The sequence below is a fragment of the Balaenoptera physalus genome (genome assembly GCF_965194825.1).
Source record: "Balaenoptera physalus genome assembly, chromosome: 3".
Classification (NCBI taxonomy): Eukaryota; Metazoa; Chordata; class Mammalia; order Artiodactyla; family Balaenopteridae; genus Balaenoptera; species Balaenoptera physalus.
Window position 1 is genome coordinate 154012323 of NC_138890.1, and position 12346 is coordinate 154024668.

General features: G+C 32.1%; 1 pseudogene across 1 annotated transcript in view; it reads left to right on the forward strand.

Annotated features, from left to right (window-relative positions):
- LOC309656854 (casein kinase II subunit beta pseudogene) overlaps window positions 1-12346 on the forward strand; it is a 212155-nt pseudogene that overhangs the window by 94792 nt on the left and 105017 nt on the right. The window lies entirely within an intron of this gene.

A 12346-nucleotide genomic window follows, 5' to 3' on the forward strand; every position in this document is an offset into this window, starting at 1 on the left:
TATGTCTTCTAATTAGTCATTAGGGATGCTTTGGCTAATACTGCCTCACTAATGGTCTGTCTTTCTACAAAGTTTCAGACTTTATGGAAGGAACTCTTCCCCATGATGAGAACCTGCCAGCACATTAGTAGTACTTACCCTATCCTTTTAGAAATTCATAATTAACACATATATTGTCCTCTACATTTCATTTTTTCATTCTTTATGTAATATCAAAGAAACCCAAAGCATAATTATTTTACTTATAATTTTTTAAAATAGGAAAACTGAGGGTCACAGAGATCAAAAGTTCAGGATTACAGTTAATAGGAAGTGGCAGTAAGGTTTGAAATCGTTTAGATTATGTTTCCAGAAGCTAAATTTTATGGGAATGAGAAGATATTGTTGCTAAATTTTCTCAAATCATTATGGAATTTTAAAAGACAGTCTTATATATCAATTTTCCACCATAAGCCTGTGAATAAGTTCTCACCATGCTGAGCAAAAGAAGTGATTTAGGGTCAAAAGTCACAGATTGTATGTGACCTACATTTTTCATTTGAGTTCTTTAGTTACTGTCTCATTTATTGTGATCATCTACCATGAAAGATATTAAATTTGTTCTTGAAGTACTAACGATAACCCCTGAAAGATGCTGTTATAATTTAAGCCAGTGTTTTAATATTCATAGAAGGAATAAGTGATATGTAGCAAGAGAAGAAAGGCACCTTCACTGTGAAGGATCTTACTTATTGTCTCAAACTACATTATTTAAGAGACAAGACTATAAATCACACAGAGGGAGGCTAATGAAATTTACCAATCCACATTTTTTTTGGAGCACTTGACTTAACTATATGAGGCTGATTCTGAAATAAAAAGAATTTACTATCTAGTACACTGATTAATAAAAAAATCACAGTCTAATGATGACAATTAAATACTGAATGTAAAAAGAAGAAATACAGTGTTATTTTGAGTAAGGTGATAGAGATGTTAAGAAAAAATCAAATGGAAAGAATTAATGATTTTTTACTGCTCCATAACAGTGAAATTGTGCTAAGTACTTAAATACCAACATTAACAAAGTTTTCTTTCACCAAATTAAAGATTTTCAAAGATATTGATAGTGACAAAACACTAAAATAATAGTAATAATAATAATCTTTATATTATTTCAATGTCAAATAAAACACAATATTATTCATTTAAAATCATGGTCAACTACTAATGTATGTCCTATTCTCCATGTTTTTATATCTTATTACCTGAACATGAAATAAACATTTGATATTTAATGCAAGACAAAAATTGGTATTTTGGACTTAAGGAACAAAAGCTAAGACATGGAAATTTAAAACCCTGTATACTATTAGAACTTAGTGTTAAGACATTAATTGATTTGACTTTATTTATATGATTTTTTATTTCCAAAAAGCCAAAAATTAAATTAAGGAAATATTTTAATTGAATGTAATCATAAATATATATGAATATATTGAATTATTTATAACTTGAATTGCAAGTTAGGAACATCATAAATTACTTAAATATATATTCTCGTCTGGCTTTTGCAAAAAATTATACTTCATGGATTTAGCTGTATTCTTTTCTTAAAGGGGTTTATTTTTAAAAACGTATTTTCACAGTGTTTGAATTTTCTCTCCAATTGTTTTACATCTATCTCATTTGTCTTGAAGAATATTGGGAACAAGTCAAAACTGGAAATGTTTTATACTTTTTCATTACACATTTATATTTACCTTATACATTATTCACTAATTCTATGTGACGAAGTCTATTAAAGTGACGTGAACAGGGTACAAACATCTGTCAACTTACTTGGGTGATAGATGTCATTCCTGCACTACTGCTGGGAGCTTTTATACTCCAGCCCTTCTAAATCAATCTCTCTCTCAATTCTCTCTCTTTCATTCTCTTTTGCACATATAACACATAAAATTCTTAATCTTCCTTTCCATTCACACATAAACTAAATTTGATCAACAAACCTAGTTGCACCTTTTGCATATTAAAAAAATCTTAATAAGATCATTTTATTGGCATGTGCTTTCATAAGCTTAACCTTAATTTTCATGAAGCAAATTTTAAAATGTAAAAAGAATTTTAAAAACTCACAAACGGGAAAATATAAGAACTTTCTCTAAAGGGATCTGCTTATTTTGTTAATAACTGGATCTTTGTAATAGCTGTTTAATCTTCTGCTAAGCACTTATTATGATTTGTATTTACTTACCTTTACTATTGTATTTCCTATTTTCTCCCAGAATTGTGAGCTCAATGAGAGCAGGAATTTTTTTTTTTTTTTTGGCTTTTTAATCACCATAATTCCACTATCTAGAACAGTGATTGACAAATAGTAGGCACTTTGGAAATCATTGACCAGATAACAGGAGATAGCTAATAATTATTTGTTGTATAATAAATAAGTAAATACACAAATAAATCTAAAATTAGAACTGGAATTCCTACTAAAACATAATCTATAGAAACTAAGGAACTCTCTTTTGAAAATTGTCTTGAGTAACATTGAAAATTTAGAATTTGAAAGACCTATCTTTTTTTCTGTCATTACAAATCTGAATTGTTATTCTGAAATAAATATGAACCTATCATTTACATATTCTTAAACTTGCTGAAGTTAATTTAAAGAGCTTTCTGTGTTTTGCTCTAATTTGAAACGAATCATGCTACTGGAAATAACCAATAATCTTTATTAAAATAAAATTATTTAAATTAAATTTCTGTTTCATTACGTATGTTTGTAAATAATAATTGTGAGTAAAATCACATGCTAATTTATTACATCAATAAAAATTCTATTCTTCTTAGATAAAGAATAGAAAAGTATCTAGATTGAAAATTCACTGAATTGAGACTTATAACAAGGATTAATGTTTTACTTCTGCATTCCCAATGTTTTATGCTCCTTCTAATACTAAATTAGAGTGACTGGAGTATTAAACTACCAATGGGACACCTTAATTCCAACTATAAATTCCCACAACTTATTCACAAATCTGTAACAGAAATAAACAAAAAAAGTTCTCCTCCCTAAAAATAAAAAATGGAAAGATACTATAGTAACTATGAATATACGTATTCTTAAGTTACATTTTATTTTATCAATACTATAGTATATATCATTTGACATTAATATGCTATATTTATAATGACATTGTTTTACAACATTCTTAAAATATAAGGTTTCACTTTTTCATTTCTTTATTCTTAATCATCAATAAGGTATTAAATTAGATGCTGGAGTAAAATGTCAAAAATCCTAAACACTTTAGAAGGAGATAATTTTGTTATAGTTGCAAAACTAGTCTCTTTAATGCATCATATTAGGTTCTGACATTTCAGTCTATTACAAGAATCCTTTGTTGACTGGATTTATCTCTTTAAATCCAATTTATCTCCACCTAAGTGCTACTTTTCTTGACACATAACATGATTTACCTGGATATTAGAGATAAAGTCTAATAATATTTCATCACTTGCTTAAATATTTGCTACATGATATTAAATTTTCCTTTATTACTTTGGAAAAAACATTATATATAAATTTTATACTGAGTGGGTAAGGAAAAGATACATAGTAACTACCTAATATATTTTCCTTTCCCTTCATATTTTAAAAATTTAGTTACCCTCCTCACTAAGTTTCTCAAAAATCACATGGTTCAGATTACTGCTATCAAGTTTTCACTTTTCAAAATACAGAACATTATTTAAGTAATCACTAGAAGAAGGAAGAAGTAAAAATAGAAACTATTAAAAGTATTTGCCTCTAGGAAATTGAGCTACTTTCAGGGAATGGTGAAGTAGGGGATTATTGCTTTCATTATAAATTGATTTTGGCTTTATAACTTAAAAAATCTGGTACAAATTCTACTTACAATAACAATTATAAAAATACTAATTCTCAAATATCTGGAATTCAAAAGCATTTTTAAATTTTGTATTATGTGGCTCATGGAAACAGACTATGAAAAACATGTGCAAAAATAAAATGAACAGAATTATTTTATAAAGGCATAAATGCTAAGAAAGAAATAAAAAAGCACATATCCCTGAGAGTGATAAAGGAGCAGGAGTTCCATGGTCAAGAAAAACTGAACAATTCTCTATTTCCTCCTTCCCCTGGCCTTCGGCAACCACAATTCTACTCTCTACTTCTATGAGTTTGACTATTTTAGGTACCTTATGTAAGTAGAATCATGCAGTATTTGTCCTTCTGTGACCAGCTTATCTCACTTACCATGATGTCCTCCAGGTTCATTCATGCTGTCACATATGGCAGAATTTCCTTCTTTTTTAAGCCTGAATAGTTTGATTCATGCAAGATGAATAAGTTCTAGAGATCTGTTGTACAACAAGTTGCCTATAGTTCACAATACTGTCTTGTGCACTTAAAAATTTGTTAAGTGAGTAGATCTCACGTTAAGTGTCCTTACCACACTTAAAAAAAAAAGAAAAGAAAAGAAAGAAAGACGTATTGGAAAGGTGAAATGGAGCAGATACATAAATGAGGGAGTCAGCCTTCGGAAGATCTGGTGGCAGAATATTCCATCAGAAAGAAAGAGAAAATATATCTTTAAAGTGGAATAATAAAAAGACAAGTGACTATGGGAAAAGGGGAAATGAAAGTGAGAACAGAGAAGTAAACCAGGTCAGACTGGGCCTTGGAAGACGTGTTTAAAATTTAATCTCTTTGAGAATTCTAATAGGGTTCTAATTCCAATGGGAATTCACTTCAGTGTTTGAAAATGAGAATGATTTACCTAATACATATATTAAAAATACAAAAATATTCTCAAAAAAAAAAAGAAAAATTCTAGAGGAAAAAAAGTTGTACATGGACATGTGATTGATTACTTCATGGGTCTTTGTAGATTTCACCAGCCAGAAATTTTCAAGGATGCTCTATAAATGGGGTTCAATTAATTATGTCTTTCCTGTCTTGGATGGTGTCCTTGGTTGATCATCTTATTCCTGGCTGGTGACATTGAATTCCTAAATAAAGTCTGTCACTCTAGTAAGGGCTTTTAGTTATTGTCAAAATAATTGTGAATAATTCCTCACATCTAACCCAAGCTCCAATAAAGTTTCTAGATAAAACAAAAAATGTCTGAGTTCAGAGCTGCTTTCCAGGCTATTAAAAAAAAAAAAAACCCATGAATCATTAATATAATTTTTTCTAAGATTCCCTCAGAGATAAATGACACATAGTAAATTGTTCCAAATGACATAAACCTAACTAAGAAAATAGAAGAAAGAATTTGAGAAACGACTTGAGTTGAGAGTCAGGGGCTAAATAGCAGAATAACACTTTGGAAGCCAACTCTAGAGCTATAGATGCAAATGATGGAGAATAATCTCAATGCTGAACTAAGAGATTGATAATTGCTCCCAAGATAGAAGGTACATTCCGTCTGTCATGTTTTGTGCTTCCTGTTCATAGTAAATTGTGAAGAGAGAGAGAGAGGAGGAGAGAGAGAAAGAAAGAAAGAAAGAAAGAAAGAAAGAAAGAAAGAAAGAAAGAAAGAAAGAAAGAAAGAAAGAAAGAAAGAAAGAAAGAAAGAAAGAAAGAAAGAAAGAAAGAAAGAAGGAAAGAAAGAAAGAAAGAGGAAGGGAAGGGTAAGAATGGGAAGGGATGGGAAGGAGGAAGGAAGGAAGGAAGGAAGGGAGGGAGGAAGTTAAAAAAAGAAAATTAAATAAAGAGAAAATGGGCACAGTATTTTTCTTCAAGAATTAGTCTTCCTGATTAAAGAAAATTTTTAAAGTATTTATTTAAGATCTATCCTAAGATAAGAACAGTGCATTTACCTGGAAGTATAAGGTTTTGGAGTAAATATTTGAATTTTTTACTTTTCTCTAAGTTCTTGAAAGGTTTCACCTCACTTCTATTCATATACTAATACTAACATCAATTCAGGCTAATTAAAAAGAACAACAGTAAATATAGTAAGAGTGGGTTTCACCAGAACTTTAACTAAAATTAGGATGTAAGCTCATAAGTTAAAATGTAGATATTTGTCTATGATATCACTATCTGAAGTTTTACTGCTGAATATGTGTGCTTTAAACTGACTATAACTCTACTAAACAAAAATAATTGGAGGCTTGGATCTGTGAAGTCTCCCACCAAGAGAATACCCTGATGCTTTCATAAATTTTCATTATCTGCTCCTTCACGCTGCTCTGTTCTACCTGGCTGTCTCCAACCATGATACAATTTTCAAGGCCCAGTTTAAAATTCATCTCCCTTGTAGTAATCATTTAGTTCCATTGCTTTCAGAGTAGACAACTATAAAATAATATACCCTCTTTCCTTAAATATATTTATACCATTTTACCTCATACTGTAATCATCTTTGGCATGTTTTTCTAAACCCCACCTTCCTTCCTAGTGCACACTGATCTGAACCAGGTCAAATAACAAGCTTCTTTGTGGTAGATGATACCACTGATATAGTTGGATGAAAGCTGTAGGTTCCCTCTCTCCCCTAAACATTACCAGGTGGATGCTAAAATTAAAGCAAGTAACAGAAAAAAATCCACCACCACACACACCTGTATTTATGAGGAAAAAGACACAAAAACTCGTACAATCTTTTCTTAAAGATTCAGTAAATTCCTAGCTTTCTAGCCTTTATCCACCTTCATACAACTTATGTAGGGTTTGTTTCTGACAGAAGTAAAATTATTTTAGTGTAAGATGAAATTAATTTCAAGTGGCAAAATCCTCTGAATCTAAGCCCTAGGACAATAACACCACTCAAAAGTGTGTATTATATTAGGTTTTTCTGTAAATTCCAAGTCAGAGATGTTGTTATAATATTTCTAAGAAATCAATATATCTTGAACGTCATTTATTAAAACAAATAAAAAAGTATTTCTTGTAAAATTTTATTCTGATTAATACATCTCTAATATTGATCTAGGAAATCTAGAATTTCTGGAGCGTAGATACAACTGACACTTTTCCTCTCTTCCTCTCTGCCCCTCACCCCACACTCACATTCAGCTTTCATTCTTGAATAGGACACTTAAAAGTAATACATTTTGCATGTTGATTAAAATTCACTGATAGATTTATCTATAATTTTAATTGCATTTCTGCTAGAATACATGAAAATAAATTTTAGATAGCATATTTCACAAACATCATATTTAAAATTTCATCAAGTCAGTATTGTACAAATTTATGATTGTAAAATCCTACAATTTTAGGATTGTATTAGTTTACAAAACATTTGTTGTCTCTTCACTATGAGAGGACTTACATTCCTATCTCATTAACTCCAGGCTTGACTATTGTACTTACATTGAATTTGACCAATAAAATATGAACAGAAGAGGGATGAGGCACTTCCAAGGAAAATCTTTAAGAACACTTGATGATTCCATCATTTTATCTTTTCCATTTCCCATGGAAACAGAAATATATTTAACTGGGACTGGTCATATAGCTCAGTTCCTTTAATTAAAATGAGAAGCACATCCACAGACAAACCATCATGAACATGTCACAATAATAGGAAATGCATCATTTTTATTTCCTTTTTTGTATGTGCCCCTGAAACTTTGTGGTTTATAACTTAAGCATAACTTAGCTAAGGTTGACCAATGTGAGTACACAATTTTTTGTTTATTTGTTTGTTTTACATATATATTGCTCCAAAAAAGAGCAATATTACTTTTCAAATTTTAGGTGCTTAATAATTATTTTTCCTATGACTGAATTTTGCTGTCATGTATTAAGTACAAACTTGCCATAGAATATTTAAATATATTGTTTTTCTCTATTTTGGTATTTAGGTTAAAACACAGTTACTCACATCTCTCAAACCTTATTAGATCCCTAAGGAGCGTGCAGATGCATAGACAGATAGAGTAGCTCTATTTTGAAAATTGAATCAAAATCTCTGAAAGAGGGACCAGATATTTGCATTTTCATCAACCTTACTCAGATAAGTATAATGCACACCAAAGTTGTAAAACTGTTGTTAAATGTGATGACACATAAATCTTTTAACCATTCATGAACATAAAAATACAATATGTCAGAAATAATTTTAGTTATTTGCCATGAAAAGCAAAGAAAATTAAAATGTATATGCAATGTATAAGTGTTTTTTATTCAGGACTATTTATCAAATATATATAATTTTATGTATATGTAATTTTATATATAAATTTCAAAATATATGCAATCTATATACAAAATTTTAGAATCTATAAGTAAATTCTGGTATTCTCCACATTAATGCATTTATCACTTGAATCTTTCAGAATTCTTTGTCAGAGTTTCTCTTCCATACCCTGTTTTTTCACTTGGAGTCATTTTCATTTCTTTTAACTAACAATTACAGATTATTTAAGAACAAGATTTGTCTTCTCATTAGGGAGAAAAAATAAAGATTTTTTAATTGCAAATTCCTCCTAATAAACATGTGGGGAAATTTACATTTTACAAGGAGATATCAATGTTTTTCCTTCTCTTTTTTAACTGTCCACTACTACTGTCCAAATAAGAATGACATATTAATTAAGCAAAATCAAGATGCTACCTATGAATCTCACATTTTGATAAAGATTGCTGTTCTTTTGATTACATTCCTCCTCAGCTTACCATTAATTTATCATTCACCTTCTCTCTTAACCAGATACGACATGTTATGGAGATACTACTACAAAGAAATCATACAATTTAGAAGAAAATGCTGGATAGGTTTTAGGATGGGTTCTGCTGCTAACAACAACAAAAATGTTATATACGTTTGAAAAATTGTCAAAATAGTAAAAGTTGTCAGGCCAAGATTTGAGTAAAATAAGAAAGCCACAGAGGTAACATACAAAAAGATAACATACAAAATATGTAGTAGATTTTTAAAATTATATTGAGATATATCACAAAACACTTTAGACCAAGGTTCCTCAACCTTGGCACTATTAACATTTTGGATCAAATAAGGTTTGGTTGATGGGAAGGTTGTCCTCTATATTGCAGGATAGTTAGCAGCATCCTGGTTTCTACCTACTAAATGTCAATAGAAAAAATCCTGTTGTGATCAAAAAAAAAAAAAAAAAAAAGTCCCCTTGAGGGCAAATTAACCCTCATTTAAGAACCAGTGCTCTAGGTCAATAAATAAAATTGAGGTAAAAAAAAATTTTTTTAATTTCTGGAAATACATAACCTACAAAATTGACACAATAAGAAAATGAAAACTTAAACAATCCTTTACTCATAGTAACAAATTAAATAGTCCTGAAGCCACTATACTCATCCACAAAAATTCTCCCCCAAAAATAATATTTCTAGATGGACCACTGCATAGAGGATTTCTACTGTGCCAACACAGCTAGGCAGATGCTGTCTTTTTCCAGAATTCTCTTTCCTACGTAATTACAGGTTAGCATGGACCAAATGAAGCACTTTGCAAGAAATTTGGAAGGGAGAACTATGTAGCAGACACATTACTTTTACATTAGGAAGGTTTTTTTGTTTGTTTTTGTTTCTTTGCTTTTATGGCTTCCAAATGGGCTGTGAAACTTGGAGCAAAAAAAATGATGAGCTCACAACACTAATTTTCCTGCCCAAATTTCGTATAAGGGAGCTGACTACCATAAAATAAAACCTCATCTTCTATAAACATAGTGCTCATATTTATAAAAATCATACCTGTGTCAAAGAGTGTTTTTCCTATGTTTTCCTCTATGAGTTTTATAGTGTCTGGTCTTACATTTAGGTCTTTAATCCATTTGGAGTGTATTTTTGTGTATGGTGTTAAGTAGTGTTCTAATTTCGTTCTTTTACATGTAGCTGTCCAGTTTTCCCAGCACCACTTATTGAAGAGGCTGTCTTTTCTCCATTGTATGTTCTTGCCTACTTTGTCATAAATTAGGCAACCATATGTGCGTGGGTCTATCTCTGGTCTTTCTATCCTGTTCCATTGATCTATATTTCTGTTTTTGTGCCAGTACCATACTGTCTTGATTACTGTAGCTTTGTAGTATAGTTTGAAGTTGGGGAGTCTGATTCCTCCAGCTCCACTTTTCTTTCTCAGTATTGTTTTGGCTATTCGTGGTCTTTTGTGTTTCCATACGAATGTGGTACAGATGAACATAGTGGCGGGGCAGGAATAAAGATATAGACATAGGGAATGGAGTTGAGAACATGGGGTGGAGGGGGAAGCTGGGGTGAAGTGAGAGTACCATTGACATATATACACTACCAAATGTAAAATATTTAGCTAGTGGGAAGCAGCAGCATAGCACAGGGAGATCAGCTCAGTGCTTTGTGACGACCTAGAGGGGTGGGATAGAGAGGGTGGGAGGGAGGCTCAAGAGAGAGGGGATATGGGGATATATGTATGTATATGGCTGATTCACTTTGTTGTACAACAGAAACTAACACAGTATTGTGAAGCAATTATACTCCAATAAAGATCTATAAAAAAAATCATACCTAAATTATAAGATTACAGAATTGAATTCTCAAGCTTGCAAGGCTTTTTATGATAAATTTAGGGTATTGATTGGGAAGGATTGGGGTCCTAAATATTAGGATAGAGGCATATGGAAAAATTCCAGATAAGATTGGAAAGTTGAACCTTTAAACTCTGCTAAACTGCCTTTCTTTTAGAATTATCTCTTCAACCTCTTGTTTGAAAGAGGTTAGGTTCCTCTTGTTTGAAGAAACTATAATTTCCTATCCACTGAGACAATTCTCTTGCAAGAAGAGACTGCTAATCCTCTCCATATCCTATCTCCAACAATTCTTAATGCTCCTAGATCTATAACCAGAGTCAAGTTCCAACCGGGTCCAGAAGGTAATGTACAAAGTGTGACATGGAAAGTATTACACATACCAAAAAATTTTCACATATGATTTTAACATTCTACATTTACCAAAACCTAGGTAAACAAGTGAGAATTAATCCTAAGGTTGTTAGATTAAGGTAGAAGAAATACAAATTTGGCTCAGGCTGAGTAGATCGGTAAGGTCTCACTTAACCGAGATTCTGGATTCAATATGTTAAATCAAGAAGATAGGAGTAGCTTTAACATTTCCCTTTGCAAATGACTAAAATCTGGGGCCAAAAAGTGCTTACATTTAATTAAATTAAATGCTAGAAACTCCCTGTCATATTACTGAGGGATATAACCAAAGTCTTAGTGAGATCGGAACAGTAGAATGGATTTATGATGTCATATTTGTTTATTTATCTCCTAAAGTACTCCTCAGGTGGACCAGAATACACTCCCTTCATTAAGTCTGGAAGAAATATATTCATGGGGAGTGCCCAGTGTCCTTAATGAGCTCCTTTGTGATTACTTTTTTTTTCTTTTTAAATATTTATTTATTTATTTATGTATTTATGTATTTATTTATTTATTTAGCTACATCAGGTCTTAGCTGGGGCAGGTGGGACCTTTGCTGCGCCCTGAGCATGGGTGCATCATTGTGGTGCATGGACTCTTCATTACGATGGGCAGGCTTCTCTCTAGTTGTGGTGCACAGGCTCCAGAGCACACAGGCTCAGCAGATGCGATGTGCAGGCTTCTCTCTAGTTGTGGCTCATGGGCTCCACAGTGCACAGGCTCTGTAGTTTGTAGCACGTGGGCTATCTAGTTGTGGCGCACGGGCTCTGGAGCACGCAGACTCAGTAGTTGCGATACACAGGCTCAGTTGCCCCGTGGCATGTGGGATCTTAGTTTTCCAACCAGGGGTGGAACCCGCATCCCCTGCATTCTTAACCACTGGACCACCAGGGAATTCCCTGTGATTACTTTCTATTGTTCAGAAATATAAGCAGAAACTGCTGTCATGGATCTGGGCTCCCAGAAATCAATGGGGATAATGGAATTCCAGGGTGGCAGATGGCAAATAGAGGCACTTAATCCCCAGAGACAAAATAGTAATGGTAACTCCACTGCAGAGCAGAGCTGAAGCAGGAATCAGAATTGTCTATGCTGCAAAGATTTTGGTGTTGAATAGTTCATCATTATGTACCTAGAACTAAAATAAATGAGTAGTCTGTTAAATTTGTAAAAGAAAAATTCCCAAATGTGTTAACCGTAATCTGTTTTAGACCACAATACAGTCACAGACATCCCTCAACCAGTTTACAGTAACCAGAGTCATTTTAACGAAAAGAAGACTGAGTCCTCTTGAGGAAAGACCTAGCTATATAGCCCAAAATGGATATTTTTAATATTTCTCCTAGCTTTTCCCCAAAGACCTGCAAATATTTACCATGGTTACTATGAACTGGTGAAGGTGAAATCATCAGACTTTTCAAGGACATTTGACATTGACTCTGACCTCTCACTG